The 16690-nt window shown below is 44.1% G+C and overlaps 1 protein-coding gene across 6 annotated transcripts in view; it reads left to right on the top strand.

The window, feature by feature from the left end:
• Positions 1-16690, top strand: part of EPCIP (exosomal polycystin 1 interacting protein) — a 47357-nt gene that overhangs the window by 13493 nt on the left and 17174 nt on the right. The window contains exons 2-3 of one of the 6 annotated variants that reach the window (XM_075910915.2): positions 1188-1347; positions 10455-10649. The exons of 3 other annotated variants lie outside the window; for them this stretch is intronic. The gene's annotated coding sequence lies outside the window, so the exon portion shown is untranslated. Of the gene's footprint in view, positions 1-1187; positions 1348-10454; positions 10654-16690 lie in introns of all 6 variants that reach the window. 2 more of the 6 variants (XM_014575032.4, XM_075910930.2) reach the window with 2 other exon arrangements.

The raw sequence follows: 16690 nt of genomic DNA, 5'->3' as shown, positions 1-16690 counted from the left end.
GTCTCTCAAGGGGTGAGCGGCCCCAGCGTGTGCCGGTGACCTGGGCCAGGCAGCTGATCCAAGTGCACTTTCCCAGGAGCTCTGTCTTCACACATCCCCTGGAGCAGTGTCCACCTGCTTCTGGGCCCTGCTCCCAGCCTGCCTGGCTCACGCAGTGCTGTGCGGCTTTGCTCTGTGCAGCCCAGCCCAATCACAGTGCTTGGGGGCTGCGCTCTCCCAGGCCTGCCACGAGCGGGGCAGGTCTTGTACCCCAGCCACTTCGCCAGCTCTCCAGAGCAGCCGCTCAGTGTGCCGGGTTCCCTGGACTCGCCACAGAGCAAAACTGCCCCAATAGGCCCACTTGGAAAGGCTGGGCTGGGGATGGGCTGTGGCTCATGCTGCAGTGGCCAGGGCTGTGCTGCCTGGCCTGGTGGTGCTCCTGGAGGGGACAGGCGCACAGCTCAATGAATTCGTGGGAGGGGGCAGGGTGTGTGTAGGGAGGGAGTAAGGGGGGTAGGGATAGTGGATAAGGGGGGATAGTAGGGGTGAGAGGGATGTAGAAATGGAGGCAGAGGGAGTGGCAGTGTGGGGGTGAAGAGAGGTTAGGGAAGGATGGGGGTACAGCAATTCAGGAATGAGTTGGGATAGGGTTAGGTCGTGTGGGGTGGGAAGGGAGAGGGGTTAGGGAGGATGGTGAGTGCAGGAATGGAGGCAGGGGGATCAAACTGAAGTACAGGTTGCGGAGGGGGCGGGGAGCAGAGCCAGGGTTGGCCTGGCCTTGGCCTGGCAGCTGAGGGGAGAGCCAGGACTGCCTGCCCCCAGAGAGAGGGGGTTGGTGAGCATAATGAGCAGGGGGCACAGCCACTAGTAATACTTCATTCTTTAAAATCACTGGAAACACAGAATCCTTAAACTATTGATTTTGTATACATGCGCTATATATTTGCCAGTATTACCAATATTAAAGTACATCCTACTTGAAAGGTGTTCTCTTCTGAAGACTGAACAAAATGTTTTCATAGAAGAGGCAAGTAAGACAAACATAGGCTGCCCAGGGATAGGGATGGAGCTGGCTCCCGCCTTTGGAAAGCAGAATAAGGGACACCCTGAAGGTAGGGTGGGTTCTGGAGTGGCTTCCATCCACACATATCCAAGTGGGACTATCTGCAGATCTATTGGGGAAGCTAAATCTGCCTATATTGTGGTAGGTTTATACAGTCTTTAAGGAAAACTGTGGAATACAACTGTGCCTGAACTCTCCAGAGATGTATGAAGGAGAAAGCCCCGGTACTCTCCTCACTTTGTGCACTGATGCAGACTGGGAGCAGTCGTGTTCTAATCAGCTGAAGCTCTCCACACCTCTGTGAGGTTGGTAAATATTATCATCCCTGCTAATAGGTGATAATGCTTCCTTGTTACCCTTTGTTTTTATGTTAATTTGTGTCACTTAATTTTAAATATCCTAACTCTGAAAATAATTTGTTCCATATCTTTAAAAATAAATCTAGTGGGAGTGACGGACTGCTATATCATCACATGGAATGAAGTGTAACAGTTAATTCAAACTAAGGACTTAGTTCGAATTACCGTTTCACTGCTGCATGTAGCCACAGGCAGTTACTTCAGGCTAGTGGAATTTCAAAATGGCGACCGGATGGGAACATGCAAATAAAGCCCGGGATAGTTAAATCCCGGGCTTCATTTGCAACTTCGAATGCCTACATTAGCCTCCCTAGTTCGAACTAGGGGGCTTGTGTAGACATACCCTAGCAGAGTCAGTGACTAAACCAGTGGCATTCACTAGTTTGCTTTTTTTAAGAATGATCAATTGAATCCTTCACGTGCCCACACCTCAACAAGAACAACCATTTAATGGTATCTAAGGGTATGTCTACACTACAAAGTTAGTTCGAACTAACGGACGTTAGTTCGAACTAACTTTCCTAGGCGCTACACTAGCGCTCCGCTAGTTTGAATTTGAATCGAACTAGCGGAGCGCTTAGTTCGAACTAGGTAAACCTCATTTTACAAGGACTAACGCCTAGTTCGAACTAGCTAGTTCGAACTAAGGGCTGTGTAGCCCTTTAGTTCGAACTAGTGGGAGGCTAGCCCTCCCCAGGTTTCCCTGGTGGCCACTCTGGCCAACACCAGGGAAACTCTATGCCCCCCTCCCGGCCCCGGACCCCTTAAAGGGGCACGGGCTGGCTACGGTGCCCATGCCAGGTGCAAGCCTGCCAGCACCCAGCTAGCAGACCCTGCACCTGGCACGGCACAGAGCCACCCACCCGATGCCCCCCAGCCCACCCCCTCTTCCCGGGACCAGGCTGGCGGCTCCCGGGACCTTGCCCTGGACCGCAAGAGGCGGGCACCTTCCTGGGCTAGTGCGGACATCGTGGACCTCGTCCACGATCTCCGCACTAGGCACAGGAAAGTGGCCGGCTAGGGCAGGAGAGCTGCCAGCCTGGCCACCCAGGAGCAGGTGTGCATGAAAATCAAGGGGGTCCACTGAGACCCCCGACCCTGAGCCCTGAGCTTACAATGGCCGTCCTGGGTCAGACCAAAGGTCCATCTAGCCCAGTAGCCTGTCTGCCGACAGCGGCCAACCCTAGGGACCCTGGAGGGGATGGACCGAAGACAGTGACCAAGCCATTTGTCTCGTGCCATCCCTCTCCAGCCTTCCACAAACTTTGGGCAGGGACACCACTCCTACCACCTGGCTAATACCACTCCATGGACCCAACCTCCATGACTTTATCTCACTTCTCTTTAAACTCTGTTCTAGTTGTAGCCGTCACAGCCTCCTGCAGCAAGGAGTTCCGCAGGTTAACTATTTGCTTTGGGAAGAACAACAACTTTCTCTTACTAGTTTCAAGCCTGCTACCCATTCCTTTCCTTTGGTGTCCTCTAGTCCTTCTTTATGGGAACTCAGGAAGAACTTTTCTGAATGCACCCTCTCCACCCAACCCCTGCTTTTAGAGACCTCTAGCCTGCCCCCCTCCGTCTCCTCTTTTCTAAGCTGAACAGTCCCAGTCTCTGTAGCCTTTCTTCATCTGGGACCTGTTCCCAACCCCTGATCATGTTAGTTGTCCTCCCTTCTCCCAGCCTTTCTCTTCCCCTCTCCCACCTCCTTTTCCCAGTCTCCCCCAGTTTTTTTCAATAAAGACAGAGTCAATGTTGGAAGAAACGTTATCTTTATTTTGTACATCAATAAGAAGGGGGGCTAGGGAAGGGTAAGTGGAAGGAGGTGAGGGAGGAATGGGGTACGAGCCCCCGATGGAGACGACTGGGCTGGCTCTGCGGGCTTCTGGGGGTGGAAGCTCTCCTGCAGCCCCCCGATTGCCCCCTCTCCCCAGATGGCAGCCTGCGGCAAGTGCAGCCGGGCTGATGGCCGAGTGGTGTGATGTGCCCAGTGTGGGTACTCCGGGCACTCCAAGCCAGAACTTCTTTGCAAGCGGGGCACCCCTTAGAACTGTGTGTCCGGGGTGGGGGTCGGGACCCTTTAAGCGCAGCCCTCGGCTAGCCTGAGACAGCATCTCCATGCTCTAAATCCTCCTCTTATGCCCTGCCGGCACTGCTTCCGGCCATCCTTAAGCCCTGTTCAGAGTCCACTCAATGTGGACTTGCTAGTTCGAATTAGCAAAACGCTAATTCGAACTAGTTTTTAGTTCTAGACGCGTTAGTTCGAATTAGCTTAGTTCGAATTAACTAATTCGAACTAAGTTAGTTCGAACTAGCGCTGTAGTGTAGACATACCCTAAAGTCTCAGGGTATGTCTACACTACCCCGCTAGTTCGAACTAGCGGGGTAATGTAGGCATAGCGCAATTGCAAATGAAGCCCGGGATTTGAATTTCCCGGGCTTCATTTGCCTAAGCGGGGCACCGCCATTTTTAAATCCCCTCTCGTTCGAACCCCGTGCCGCGCGGCTACACGCAGCACGAACTAGGTAGTTCGAACTAGGCTTCCTAGTTCGAACTACCGTGACTCCTTGTGGAATGAGGAGTAACGGTAGTTCGAACTAGGAAGCCTAGTTCGAACTACCTAGTTGTGCCGCGTGTAGCCGCGCGGCATGGAGTTCGAACGAGCGGGGATTTAAAAATGGCGGCGCCCCGCTTAGGCAAATGAAGCCCGGGAAATTCAAATCCCGGGCTTTATTTGCAATTGCGGTATGCCTACATTACCCCGCTAGTTCGAACTAGCAGGGTAGTGTAGACATACCCTCACTCCCTGCACACACTTAGTCACTTTGGGCATGTCTACACTAGGAAATTATTTCAAAATAACTTATTTTGAAATAATAAATCCAGAAATAATAATTTCGAAATATCGTGTCCACACTACGGGAAAGCCTTGAAATTAGTCCGAAGCAGTTTCCCTTAATGTGGATGTGCTACCTCAACATAGAGCCCCAGGAAGTAATTACTCTGAGGAGTTTGAATGACTCTGGGGAGTAGTTATTTTGAAATAGCAGCACTGGAGCATCCACACTACTGATATTTCAAAATTAGTGTTATTCCTCATGGAAAGCAGGAGTTATTATTTCAAAATAACCAGCCCCTTATTTTGAAATAAGAGGCTTGGTAGAGTGGACGCTTCGCTTGTTGTTTAGAAATAAGGGGCATACATACTTTAACTTGCTTGAATAGTTCTACTTGAGTCCATGGGACTATTTGCATGAGTAAGTTTGGAACTACTCATGTGAGTAAAGTTATGTACATGAGAGTATGCATGATCTGAGTGTAAGGTTATAGTTTGACATAGTGTGTCTTTTAAAAGATTATTCAAGCTATGAAGAAGTCTGTGTCCCTATACCTACCAGTACTCCTGCAACAACTTTTGGCTGCTCGGCTTACAGAAAGCAGCCTTAATTTCCCCAGTGCAAGAAATTGTAAATATAATTTGCAGTTTAATAACAATATTAGCAGATTACACTGTGATCTTGAACCTGCAGCCTTAAAGAATTAAAACATCAGTATGGATCATTGTTATTGAACCAGAGGCTATTAGTACTTGGGTTTTTCTATATTTATCTACAGCATAATTAAATACCTACATACTACATAAACTGACTAAACAAAACACCTCCTATAAGTCCTGTTCTCTCATCATTCTCCACTGTGAACCCATTACAGAGTCCCTTACACTTAAACTGGGCCAAACCTAAGACTCTCCTGCCTCCACAGTATGGATCCCACCATGGCTTCATGGTAAGGCCAGGTAACATATCTGATGTGAAGGCTTATAAAGGCTTGACTCTCATTTATAGTAAGGCCCCTTTACACCATTATGCAATGAAAATATAATTTATACCTGTTCTGAGTTCTGCCAGATTTTAGTGGTGTTCTTATAATAAAGACTCTAATTTGTCATCTCACTAAATTCAATGAAGCTACTCATGTTCTTAAAATTAAGCATGTGTATAAGTCTTTGTAGGATGTCCTTAGAGATGTAATTTTACAGTGTTACAGGTTAGGACTAAAAGTTACATCTAGAAAATCTGATAGGTTTTCATGTAAATATTAAGATAATCTTTGTTGTCTATAGTAAGAAAAAGAGGACATTGTTCTTGTTTCTTCAAAGGTCAGAAAGATGCACATCAAAAACTTTCAGGTTTGAACAGTCACAATTTGAACATAAACACAACCATCAAAATGAAATCCCAGATGTTCTTTTAAATTAGTTTTTAGACAGTCAGTATTAAATATAAAAATATACACAGATGAACACAAATCCGGAGAACTTTTCTCTCATTAAGACTAATTAATTGAAATGCTAAAGGTTTGCTTTTGTCACGCTTCTTCTGCTTCTGTTTTGTGATTTCTATGTTTCTTTATGACTTTTTTCTTGGCAAGGTATATTTAAATAACACGTAGGGAAGGGTAGGAGAGATGTCCTGGAGGACAAATTTAGGTTGCTAGGAAAGAGGCTGAAATCCAGGACATCTATGGTGGCATTCTCGGAAATGCTTGCAGTTCCACGCGCAGGGCCAGGTAGACAGGCAGAGCTTCAGAGTCTCAATGTGTGGATGAGACGATGGTGAAGGGAAGAAGGGTTTGGATTTATTAGGAACTGGGAACACTTTTGGGAGAGGGGAAGCCTATACAGGAAGGATGGGCTCCACCTAAACCAGGGTGGAACCAGACTGCTGGCACTAAACATTAAAAAGGCTGTAGAACTGTTTTTAAACTAAGAGATGGGGGAAAGCCGATTGGTGCGGAGATGCACATAAATCGGATGGAGACTTCTCTTAGAGGAGAATCCATTGATAGAGATTCTCTAAGCTGTAGTCAGAAAGAGAGGAGGGGAGAGGACAAACGATGGGCCAGAGCAGACAAACAACTGCATATAAAGGAATCCAATGCATCAAGGAAGGGTAGACAAATAAGCAGTGGCAAATTTTTAAAGTGCTTCTACACAAATGCTAGGAGTCTGACTAATAAAATGAGTGAACTAGAGTACCTCGTATTAAAGGAGAAGATTGACATAATAGGCGTCACTGAAACCTGGTGGAATGAGGAAAATCTGTGGGACACAATCATACCGAGATATAAAATATATCGGAAGGAGAGAGTGGGCCGGGTGGGTGGCGGAGTGGCACTGTATGTAAAAGATCATGTAGAATCAAATGAAATAAAAATATTAGATGAATCAACATGTTCAATAGAATCGCTATGAATAGTAATTCCATGCTCCAATAATAAGAAATTAGCAGTAGGGATATATTATCGACCACCTGACCAGGACAGCGATACTGACATTGAAATGCTGAGGGAGATTAGAGAGGCTACCAAAATAAAGAACTCTATAATAATGGGGGATTTCAATTATCCCCATATTGACTGGTTACATGTCACCTCAGGAAAAGAAGCAGAGATAACATTTCTCAGTGGCTTAATTGACTGCTTCTTGGAGCAGCTGGTACAGGAACCCACAAGGGGAGAGGCAATTCTCGATTTAGTCCTGAGTGGAGTGCAGGATCAGGTCCAGGAGATAACCGTTTCAGGACCACTTGGGAATAGTGACCATAATATAATAAATTTAACATTCCTGTGGTGGGAAGAACACCTCAGCAGTCCAGCACTCTGGCATTTAATTTCAAAAAGGGGAATTACACAAAAATGAGGAGGTTAGTTAAACAGAAATTAAAAGGCACAGTGACTAGAGCCAAATCCCTGCAAGCTGCATGGAAACTTTTTAATGACACCATAATAGAGGCCCAACTTAAATGCATACCCCAAATTAAAGAACATAGCAAGAGACCTAAAAAAGAGTCACCGTGGCTTAACCACTATGTAAAAGAAGCAGTGAGGGACAAAAAGGTATCTTTTAAGAAGTGGAAGTCCAATCCTAGTGAGATAAATAGAAAAGAACATAAACACTGTCAAATCAAGTGTAAAAATGTAATAAAAAAAAGCAAAAAAAGATTTTGAGGAACAGCTAGCCAAAAACTCAAAAAGAAATTACAAAATGTTTTTTAAGTACATTAGAAGCAGGAAGCCTGCTAAAAAACCTGTGGGTCCCCTAGACGATTGAGATATAAAAGGAGCAATCAAGGACGATAAAGCCATTGTGGAGAAACTAAATGATTTCTTTGCTTCAGTCTTCACGGCTGAGGACGTTGGGGAGATTCCCAAATCTGTACCGTCCTTTGTGGGTGATGAATCTGAGGAACTGTCTTGGATTGAGGTGTCATTAGAGGAGGTTTTGGAACAAATAGAAAAACGTAATGTCAACAAATCTCCGGGACCGGATGGCATTCATCCAAGGGTTCTAAAAGAACTCAAATGGGAAATTGCTGAACTACTATCTGTGATTTGTAACCTATCCTTTAAATTGGCTTCCGTACCTAATGACTGGAAGGTAGCCAACGTGACACCAATATTTTAAAAGGGCTCTAGAGGCGATCCTGGCAATTACAGACCAGTAAGTCTAACTTCAGTACCGGGCAAATTAGTCGAAACAATAGTAAAGAATAAAATTGTGAGGCACGTAGAAGAACATAATTTGTTGGACAAAAGTCAACATGGTTTCTGTAAAGGGAAATCATGTCTTACTAATCTATTAGAGTTCTTTGAAGGGGTTAACAAACATGCAGACAAGGGGGATCCAGTAGATATAGTATATTTAGATTTTCAGAAAGCCTTTGCCAAGATCCCTCACCAAAGGCTCTTGTATAAATTACATTGCCATGGGATAAGAGGGAAGGTCCTTTCATGGATTGAGAACTGGTTAAAAGACAGGAAACAGGGTAGGAATAAATGGTAAATTTTCAGAATGGAGAGGGATAACTAGTGGTGTCCCTCAAGGGTCAGTCCTGGGACCAATCCTGTTCAACTTATTCATAAATGATCAGGAGAAAGGGGTAAGCAGTGAGGTGGTAAAATTTGTGGATGATACCAAACAGTCTAGGATAGTCAAGACAGAAGCAGATTGTGAGGGACTCCAAAAATATCTCACCAAACGGAGTGATTGGGCAACAAAATGGCAAATGAAATTTAATGTGGATAAGTGTAAAGTAATGCACATCGGGAAAAATAACCCCAACTATCAGTATGATGGGGACTAATTTGGTTATGACAAATTAGGAAAGAGATCTTGGAGTTACCGTGGATAGTTCTCTGAAAACTTCCACACAGTGTGCAGCGGCGGTCAAAAAGGCAAATAGGATGCTAGGCATTATTAAGAAAGGGATAGAAAATAAGACACAGAATATCTTACTGCCCCTGTATAAAACTATAGTATCTTGAATACTGTACAGATGTGGTCTCCTCACCTCAAAAAAGATATTTTGGCCTTGGAAAGGGTTCAGAAAAGGGCAACTAAAATGATTAGGGGTTTGGCACGAGTCCCATATGAAGAGAGGTTAAAATGACTGGGACTTTTCAGTTTAGAAAAGAGGAGACTGAGGGGGGATATGACAGAGGTCTATAAAATCATGAGTGGTGTGGAGAGGGTGAATAAAGAAAAGTTATTTATTAGTTCCCATAATAGAAGAACTAGAGGACACCAAATGAAGTTAATGGGTAGCAGGTTTAAAACTAATAAAAGAAAGTTCTTCTTCACACAGCGTGTAGTCAACCTGTGGAACTCCTTGCCAGAGGAGGCTGTGAAGGCTAGGACTATAACAGAGTTTAAAGAGAAGCTAGATAATTTCATGGAGGTTAGGTCCATATCAGGCTATTAGCCAGGGGATAGAAATGGTGTCCCTGGCCTCTGTTTGTCAGAGGCTGGAGAAGGATGGCAGGAGACAAATCGCTTGATCATTGTCTTTGGTCCACCCTCTCTGGGGCACCTGGTGTTGGCCACTGTCGGTAGACAGGCTACCGGGCTAGATGGACCTTTGGTCTGACCCAGTATGGCCGTTCTTATGTTCTTATGTAATACAAAGCAGTGATGCCCAACCTGTCCTTTTTGAGCCTTTTCAGAGCTTTAAATGTCAAACGTGGCTCTTGTGTCATTCATATGTCTGAAGGGTTCTATCTGTGCTCTGTTTGGATACACCTATCCTGCAATGTTATTTTGGGATACTAGAGTATCCTGAAATAGCTATCCCGTGTCTTCACAGCAGTCTATCCTTGCTCTCATGCTTACCTACTGATTGCAGCACATGAGTTGTGAATTGCAGCACATAGTTCTGACTTCCCTATAACACCTATGAATAAGGTGAGAGATAGTTGTCACAGAGTTCCAATGCTAAATATCTTTGCTTTTGTCCAGCATCCTTAACATTATTTTGATTTGGCTGTAGCATGAGTTTGGTTTTGCGACTTTTTAAAATTCAATGTGTGTACTTGAGTGAGGCTCACAAAATTATATGGATTTAAGCTTCTCAGTGCTTGATACAGCACTTTCATGTAGTCACCTGTAAACCCAAGTGATCGATGAAGATTTTTAATTAGTTTTTCTTCTGAATAGAGAATGGAAGAAAGCACCCTGTGAAGAAATTAATTGTATAGGCTTGAGGCCTCCATTGAATGGGATTAGCTTCCATGAGACAGCAGCATTCTTACTTAACAGCCACAGACCGTTATATTGCTTTTTTGGTTTCCCTAGTGTACAGCAGATGTGCAATTAGCAGAAAAATTACTGGACATGATCAAAGCAAATTCAAGCATTTAAAATAAGAATAAATAAATAATATAAAATCTCCAAGTCCCCTTTTTATTACCAAAACTGGAAAGAAAAAAAATAATCTGGCAAGCAACCTTTTCAGACAATGTGCTTTAAAATGCTCAAAAACTGGCACAATATTAAAAATGTTTGGTTGAAACAATCAATCCTGAATCATTCTTCTGGTCAATTTATGACTAATGTGACTTTCAGCTAGCACTTCAAATTTAGGTAATTTTAAATTGACATTATTCAGGATCAAATCCACTGCTAGCATATGCAAGCCAAACTCCCTTGAAGTCAGTGGTGTTGTTTCTGCTTACGATAATGATTAATTTGACTTGTTGGATTGTTTCCCTCTGAAAGCGAAACTTCTGCAGCTGACGACACAGCTTCTTTCCTACCCTGTATAACTGAATGGCCCCGTTACTGAAGCAGTTAGCAGTCTTGCTGTCCTACTCCTATAAAGCCGGCACTCAAAGGACTGAGGAACTCTGGGGAAAAGTGCTGAGTCATATCTTTCCTCATGTTCTTGTGGAAAGAGCAATATATTCCTGAGCAGTGAGTATGTATGGAATTTCTATTTGAATTTAAATTAAGTGTGTCTGCCTCTGGGACAAAACTCTTTAAAAGAGAAACAAGATAAGTCCAATACAGTAATTGGTGTCCTACATTTTTCACGTATCTTCTTTTAGGCATTTGTAATCACAGGTTACAAACTGGCCCAAAGACCTAATTATGTGTTATGAGTATACTTTCCACTATGCTCTTTGGTTTATAAAATCTGAAGGAAAATCGAGTGTGTTTATTTTATGTGATACCAAGTACATCACAAGTTCTATTAGTATTAGGTATCCTTCCACCGGATGGTTGACCATACTCTGGTCTTAGATAACTATTCACTCTGTTTCTTGTTCAGCTTTCTTGCATCAGAAATGTCATTTGGTTATTCTCTCAATCTAATTTTTCAGTCTTTGTAAATTACTGAAGTCCCTGACACCTACATATCACTCACTAGTCTAATTCCTGCACTGATAATAAGAATCACCTTGGAAGTTTATGAATTGACAAAGTTTTGTGCTGGGTCAGCTTCCTCTTCTACTTGACATTTTTCAGTTTTAGTGCATAAATGAAGGAATTAATGTACATGTAAAAATAAGGGAACAAATCCTGCCCACCTTCCCCTTCTCAGAGTTAGTGAGCCAAGTATGTAACCTGCACTGTGTCTTGTTTAATAGTTTTCAAAGTTCATTCACATGTAATTTTTGAAAGGTATGGGGTGACAAGGGGATTAGTTTGTAAAACAATACCCACAAGTCATTTCCTATAATTTGCAACAGAATGGAGACAAAAACTTTAGAGAGAAAATGGATATTACTAGCATCTCGCAAGCAATGAGAAACATTAAAAAATGTTACAAAATTATACCTCTGAACTGTGGCAGAGGGAAGAGGAAGAGACGGTCAGGGGCGGCCCATCCATATAGGTGAACTAGGCGGTCACGTAGGGCTCCAAGTTCAATGGGGCGTCAAATGGTGGCACAATATCATTGAGGGGTTTGGAGTGGGGGCGCCGATTGCATGGTTCGCCTAGGGCGCCAGTCGCTGGCAGCTAGTCTAGGGCTGCTCCTGGAGACGGTTGGTTTCTAACAACAAAAAATAACTTGTAAATAGAGTGCCCTGATATCAGGCCTGCCTTCTCATCACTCATCTGTGTGCTGAATGATTGTACCATGGGCACAGAGGAGGACAGAATGAAGTTTGCAACTATAATATAATTTAATATAGTTTGCTTTAATATTGTTTCCTAGGGTTTGAGGTGTTATGGTGATTTTTTTTGTTTTAAAAAAAAGGTAACAAACAGATTCTACTGTGTGCATCTGTAACAGTCCCCTTGCCCTCTTATGAGTTAAACGAAAGGGTTAGATCCACAGACCTTCAACAGTGTAGCACAGACTGCCACTACCTGAACTATGTGACTAACAACATTAGTTAGCAGCAGAAGGCGGCTCTCTTTACAGAGGGGAGAATGATGGATTTGTTGGTCCAGGTACTTAGCCCAAGTGTTGCTCCGGGGAAAACCCAGCCTGGCCTTTCTGTCACCCCACCCCCCATCCTCCAGGAACTGGGCAGCTCCTGCCCATGTGTCACCCCCAGAGGGCGAGATTGGCTATTGGTACCAAGGAGTGGTTGAGAGGAGCCTAGGCCCTATCTCTTTTTCTCTTCCCTCTCTACAGCTGGATGTTGAGGAAGTTCTACCCCATGGGTTGCCTTGGAGTATGTTTATGCATGTGAATGGGCCACTGGGAGCATATGCTAGGGTTGGAGATTTATGTGGGACACTCAGCCTAGCTTTCTCACCTCAGTCCCATTCCAGCAGCAGCATGAGACTTATCTCAAATGTTCAGCGGTTTTGTCAGGCTGTCCAAATTTTCCTGAGGAACACAAGTGAGGGAATGGAATTTTTTTAAACATTTCATAGTTCAGCCAAATCATCACTAGATCTCATGGAGCCAAAAAAAAGAGACATTCCACCTATCAAATATCAAATGCCTTCTGCACACAATGGAGGTGTGAATTTCTCAAAGAAAAGATCAAAAGAATCTTTTATAATGGAAAATGTTATGCAGCCTAACCTTAGGGCCTGCTACCAGCTCCTCTAATAACACTTTACAGTGTTCACTTAAGATGCAAATATAGTAAAACTCCAATAGTCTGGCACCCAATTGTCCGGCACTCCCGATAGTCCAGCATCAAAATGGAAAGCGCTCCTGGTGGAACCAGGGCAGAACCCGGAACCGCTCAGGTCAGCCGCTCGCACGTGGGTTACAGCAGGGAGGAGAAGTGTTTGGCTCCGGAGAAGGAGGAGGGGGAGGGTGACTGGGTTACTCACGGCGTCCCGGCCAACTCATTGAAAAGCCAGCCGCTCAGCGCATGTGCCCCAGTTCCTGGAGGGAGACACGCATCTGTACCTGTGGCTCCAGGACCCAAGCATAAGGTTGCGGGGGGGGGGGGGGGGAGAAAGGGGGGAAGGTGATTGGGTTGGGAGTATGCAGTACCTCCTAATGCTCCGGCATATCCGATAATCCAGCACCACCTAGGTCCTAAAGGTGCCGGATTATCAGAAGTCTACTGTATAATGCAACACCAAGGAAATGAAATTTTAAAAATTATATAGTTGCAATACTATGGATGATCTTTCGTATACACAAAAGATGGATACATTTATGTTATAGTGGTGCCAATCCTAGGCTGGTGTAAATTAGCACAGCTCCATTGAACCTATGCTGATTTTAACTCAAGATCTGATCCATAGTTCTCACCACAACCTTAGCAAATATTCTTTACATAGAGTGGTTTAAATGTTCAAAAGTTGACCTCTGGTTTGCACCCAGTTTTTTAAAGATGCTATTGATGTCATTTGAATATTTAAGTACATGACTGTGCCAAGTGATCCTTATGAAACTTTATCATCTCTGAAAACATCCAGTCAGAAAAGCTAAAGGAATATTAGGAAAGGGATAGATAGTAAGAAAGGAAAATATCATAATACTTCTATATAAATCCTTGCTATGCACATGCCTCAAATGCTGCATGAGGTTCTGGTTGCTCCATCTAAAATACACACACACACACACACACACACACACACACACACACACACACACACACGCATACTAGAATTGGGAAAAGTACAGAGAAGGGCAACAAAAGTGATTAATGATATGGAACAGCATCTGTATGAGAAGATTAAAAAGACTGGGATTTTTCATCTTGAAAAAGACAACTAAGGGGGGATATGATAGATGTATAAAATCATAACTGGTGTGGAGAAAGTGATTTAAAATGTTTTTTGCTGCTTCACATAACACAAGGAGGGGTCACCAAATGAAATCAATAGGCGACAGATTTAAAACAAACATAAGAACTACTTCATCACACAGTGCAGTCAACCTGTAGAACTCATTGCCAGGGATGCCATGAAGGCCAACACTAAAACCGGATTAACAAAAAAACAAAACACCCCCCCCAACCCCAAACCACTAGATAAATTCATGGAGGATAGGTCCCCAAATGGCTATTAGTCAGGGTGGTCAGGGATGCAACCTCATATTCTTGAGTATCCCTAGACTCTGATTGCCATAAGGTGGGACAACAAGGGATGGATTACTCAATAATTGCCTGTTCTGTTCATTCCTTCTGAAGTACCTGACATAGGCCATGGTCCGAAGACATGACACTGGAATAGATGGAACATTGTTTTGGCCCAGCATTCTTATGTGTAGAGCAGGAAGAATCTGAGCTTTGTGCCTCCTAAACAGAGTACAGAAAAGGAAAATTGGAGCTGGGAAAGTTGCACGACCCCAGATCCACTCTTCCTCACTGTAAATGTTCTCCTGCTGCAGGTAAAGCAAAGGAGGGAACCTTGAAGGTCATTCATTTTCCATCCTTCCTATGGCAGCCCCAAATGCACTGGGCTGCCAGGGTATACTATGTACATGGCTGCATGATCAAACGGCAGTCTGCAGGCCCAGACTTCAAATTTCCTGTGAGACTGAACTCTGCCATGGGGGTATTACAGCTTGGTCTCTCACAACTAGCAGTGGAAATCCCCATCTCCAGCCTGAGCAACATGTGTGAAAGTTGAAAGGGGAAGCTGAGCTTCTGGGGAAGGACAAGAATGAGGTGGTCACTGAACATTTGAGGATATGCCTGTGTCAGATTATTCCTTATTGTTTTAGGCTTGCCATTGGTGACTGTGATCTTCATTATAGATTACAGCATCCATTTTGTAGCAGCGGCATGACATCTAGTGGACAGATTATATCTGAGGCTACATGTACATTACAGAGTTAAGTTAATGCAAGTAACACCAGCGATTATATACTGCTATCATTACATCTCTTGTCAATGTTTATAATGCCCCTTCTGTTGGTGGAGCGCATTAATAGTTGGTCCTCTGGCATTGACGGTGAGAGCAGTGTGCTACGGGCAGCTATTTCACTGTACACTTCATCCCCTTCTGCTGCTAGGAGATGTGAGAAGGCAGAGAGGATCACAATGCATTATGGCTGAGGGCTCAATGTTCACGATGCAGTCTTTTCCATCTCATCATTCCATGGTCTTCTGACTACATTTTGGGCCATTTTTAACTACTCCTCTTTACTCTGCCTGCCATCTCTGCCTGAAAGCTTGGCTTCTGCACTGCTTTCTACTGTTGTGGTCAGTGTTGTGAACACATTGTGGCTGATCATGTAATATATCATGAACTTCGACAAAACAAACACCAGGGAGTATTTCTTCACACAATGCACAGTCAACCTGTAGAACTCCTTGCCAGAGGATGTTGTGAAGGCCAAGACTATAACAGGGTTCAAAACAGAGCTAGATAAATTAATGGAGGATAGATCCCTGAATGGCTAATAGCCAGGATGGATAGGAATAGTATCCCTAGCCTGTTTGTCAGAAGCTGGGAATGAGCAACAGGGGATGGATCATTTGATGATTGCCTGTTGTGTTCATACCCTCTGGGGCACTGGCATTGGCCACTGTTGGAAGACAGGACACTGGGTTAGAGGGACCTTTGGTCTGACCAGGATGGCCATTCTTATGTTTTTGTATTCAAATATGAATGTGAATTTATGGTGTCTGCCCTGTTGTGTGCCATGGACAGAAACAGGGCCAGATTATTTTTAACATTCCTGGAGCATCTGCACACCATTGATGTTAGGTTGGGTAAACAAGCACTGAGTGGTGGGATCACATCATTATAGAGGTCTGGGATGATGATCAGTGGCTGCAGAACTTTTAGATGGGCAAAGCCTCTTTCTTGGAACTGTGCGTAAAACTTGCACCAGCATTGCAGTACAAGGACACCAAAATGACAGCTGCATTTACAGTGTTAAACATGTGGTGACTGATGTGTGGAAGTTAGCAATTCCAGACTACTACCGGTCAGTCATGAATCAGTTTGCAGTCATGAATTCCAAAATGGGTTGAATTTATGCAAGTGTATAGGACCACTAATCATATCCAGCTATGAACAACTATGACTCTTGGAAATGTTTGTGAAATTCGGAATGGCTTCCCTAATAGGATTCCCTAACTGTGGCAGGGCAACAGATGTCACAGATATCCCATTTTGGCTCTGGACCTATGGTATCCAACCAGTTCTGAAGCAGTAGCCACTATGTCTACACTGCGGGCTAAAGTCGAATTAAGCTACATAACTTCAACTACATTAATTGCATAGCTGAAGTCAAAGTACCTTAACTCAGCTTGTGGCACTGTCTACACAGCGGAAAGTTGAAGGAAGAACACTCTTCCTTTGACTTCTCTTACTCATTGTGAAATGGCGGTTAAAGAAATCAAAGTAAGAAGCCCGTTATTTCAAAATAATTTCAAAATAACGGGCTTGCTGTGTAGACATGCCCATAGTGGCTACTGCTATAGCAAACTAGCCACATTCAACCGGCATATTGAGGGGCTCTTCCTCCCCTCCTTTGACTGCGCCCCCAAGTCCATGCCCCTCTACTAGGGGAAATGCGGCTCTAGCAGCCTAGTCCCGAAGTCAGTGCCCCATTCGGCTTTTGAGGCCTAGCC

This window comes from Pelodiscus sinensis, chromosome 1 (assembly GCF_052426305.1).
Source record: "Pelodiscus sinensis isolate ZL-2025 chromosome 1, ASM5242630v1, whole genome shotgun sequence".
NCBI lineage: Eukaryota > Metazoa > Chordata > Testudines > Trionychidae > Pelodiscus > Pelodiscus sinensis.
This window is presented reverse-complemented; position numbering and strand designations above follow the sequence as displayed.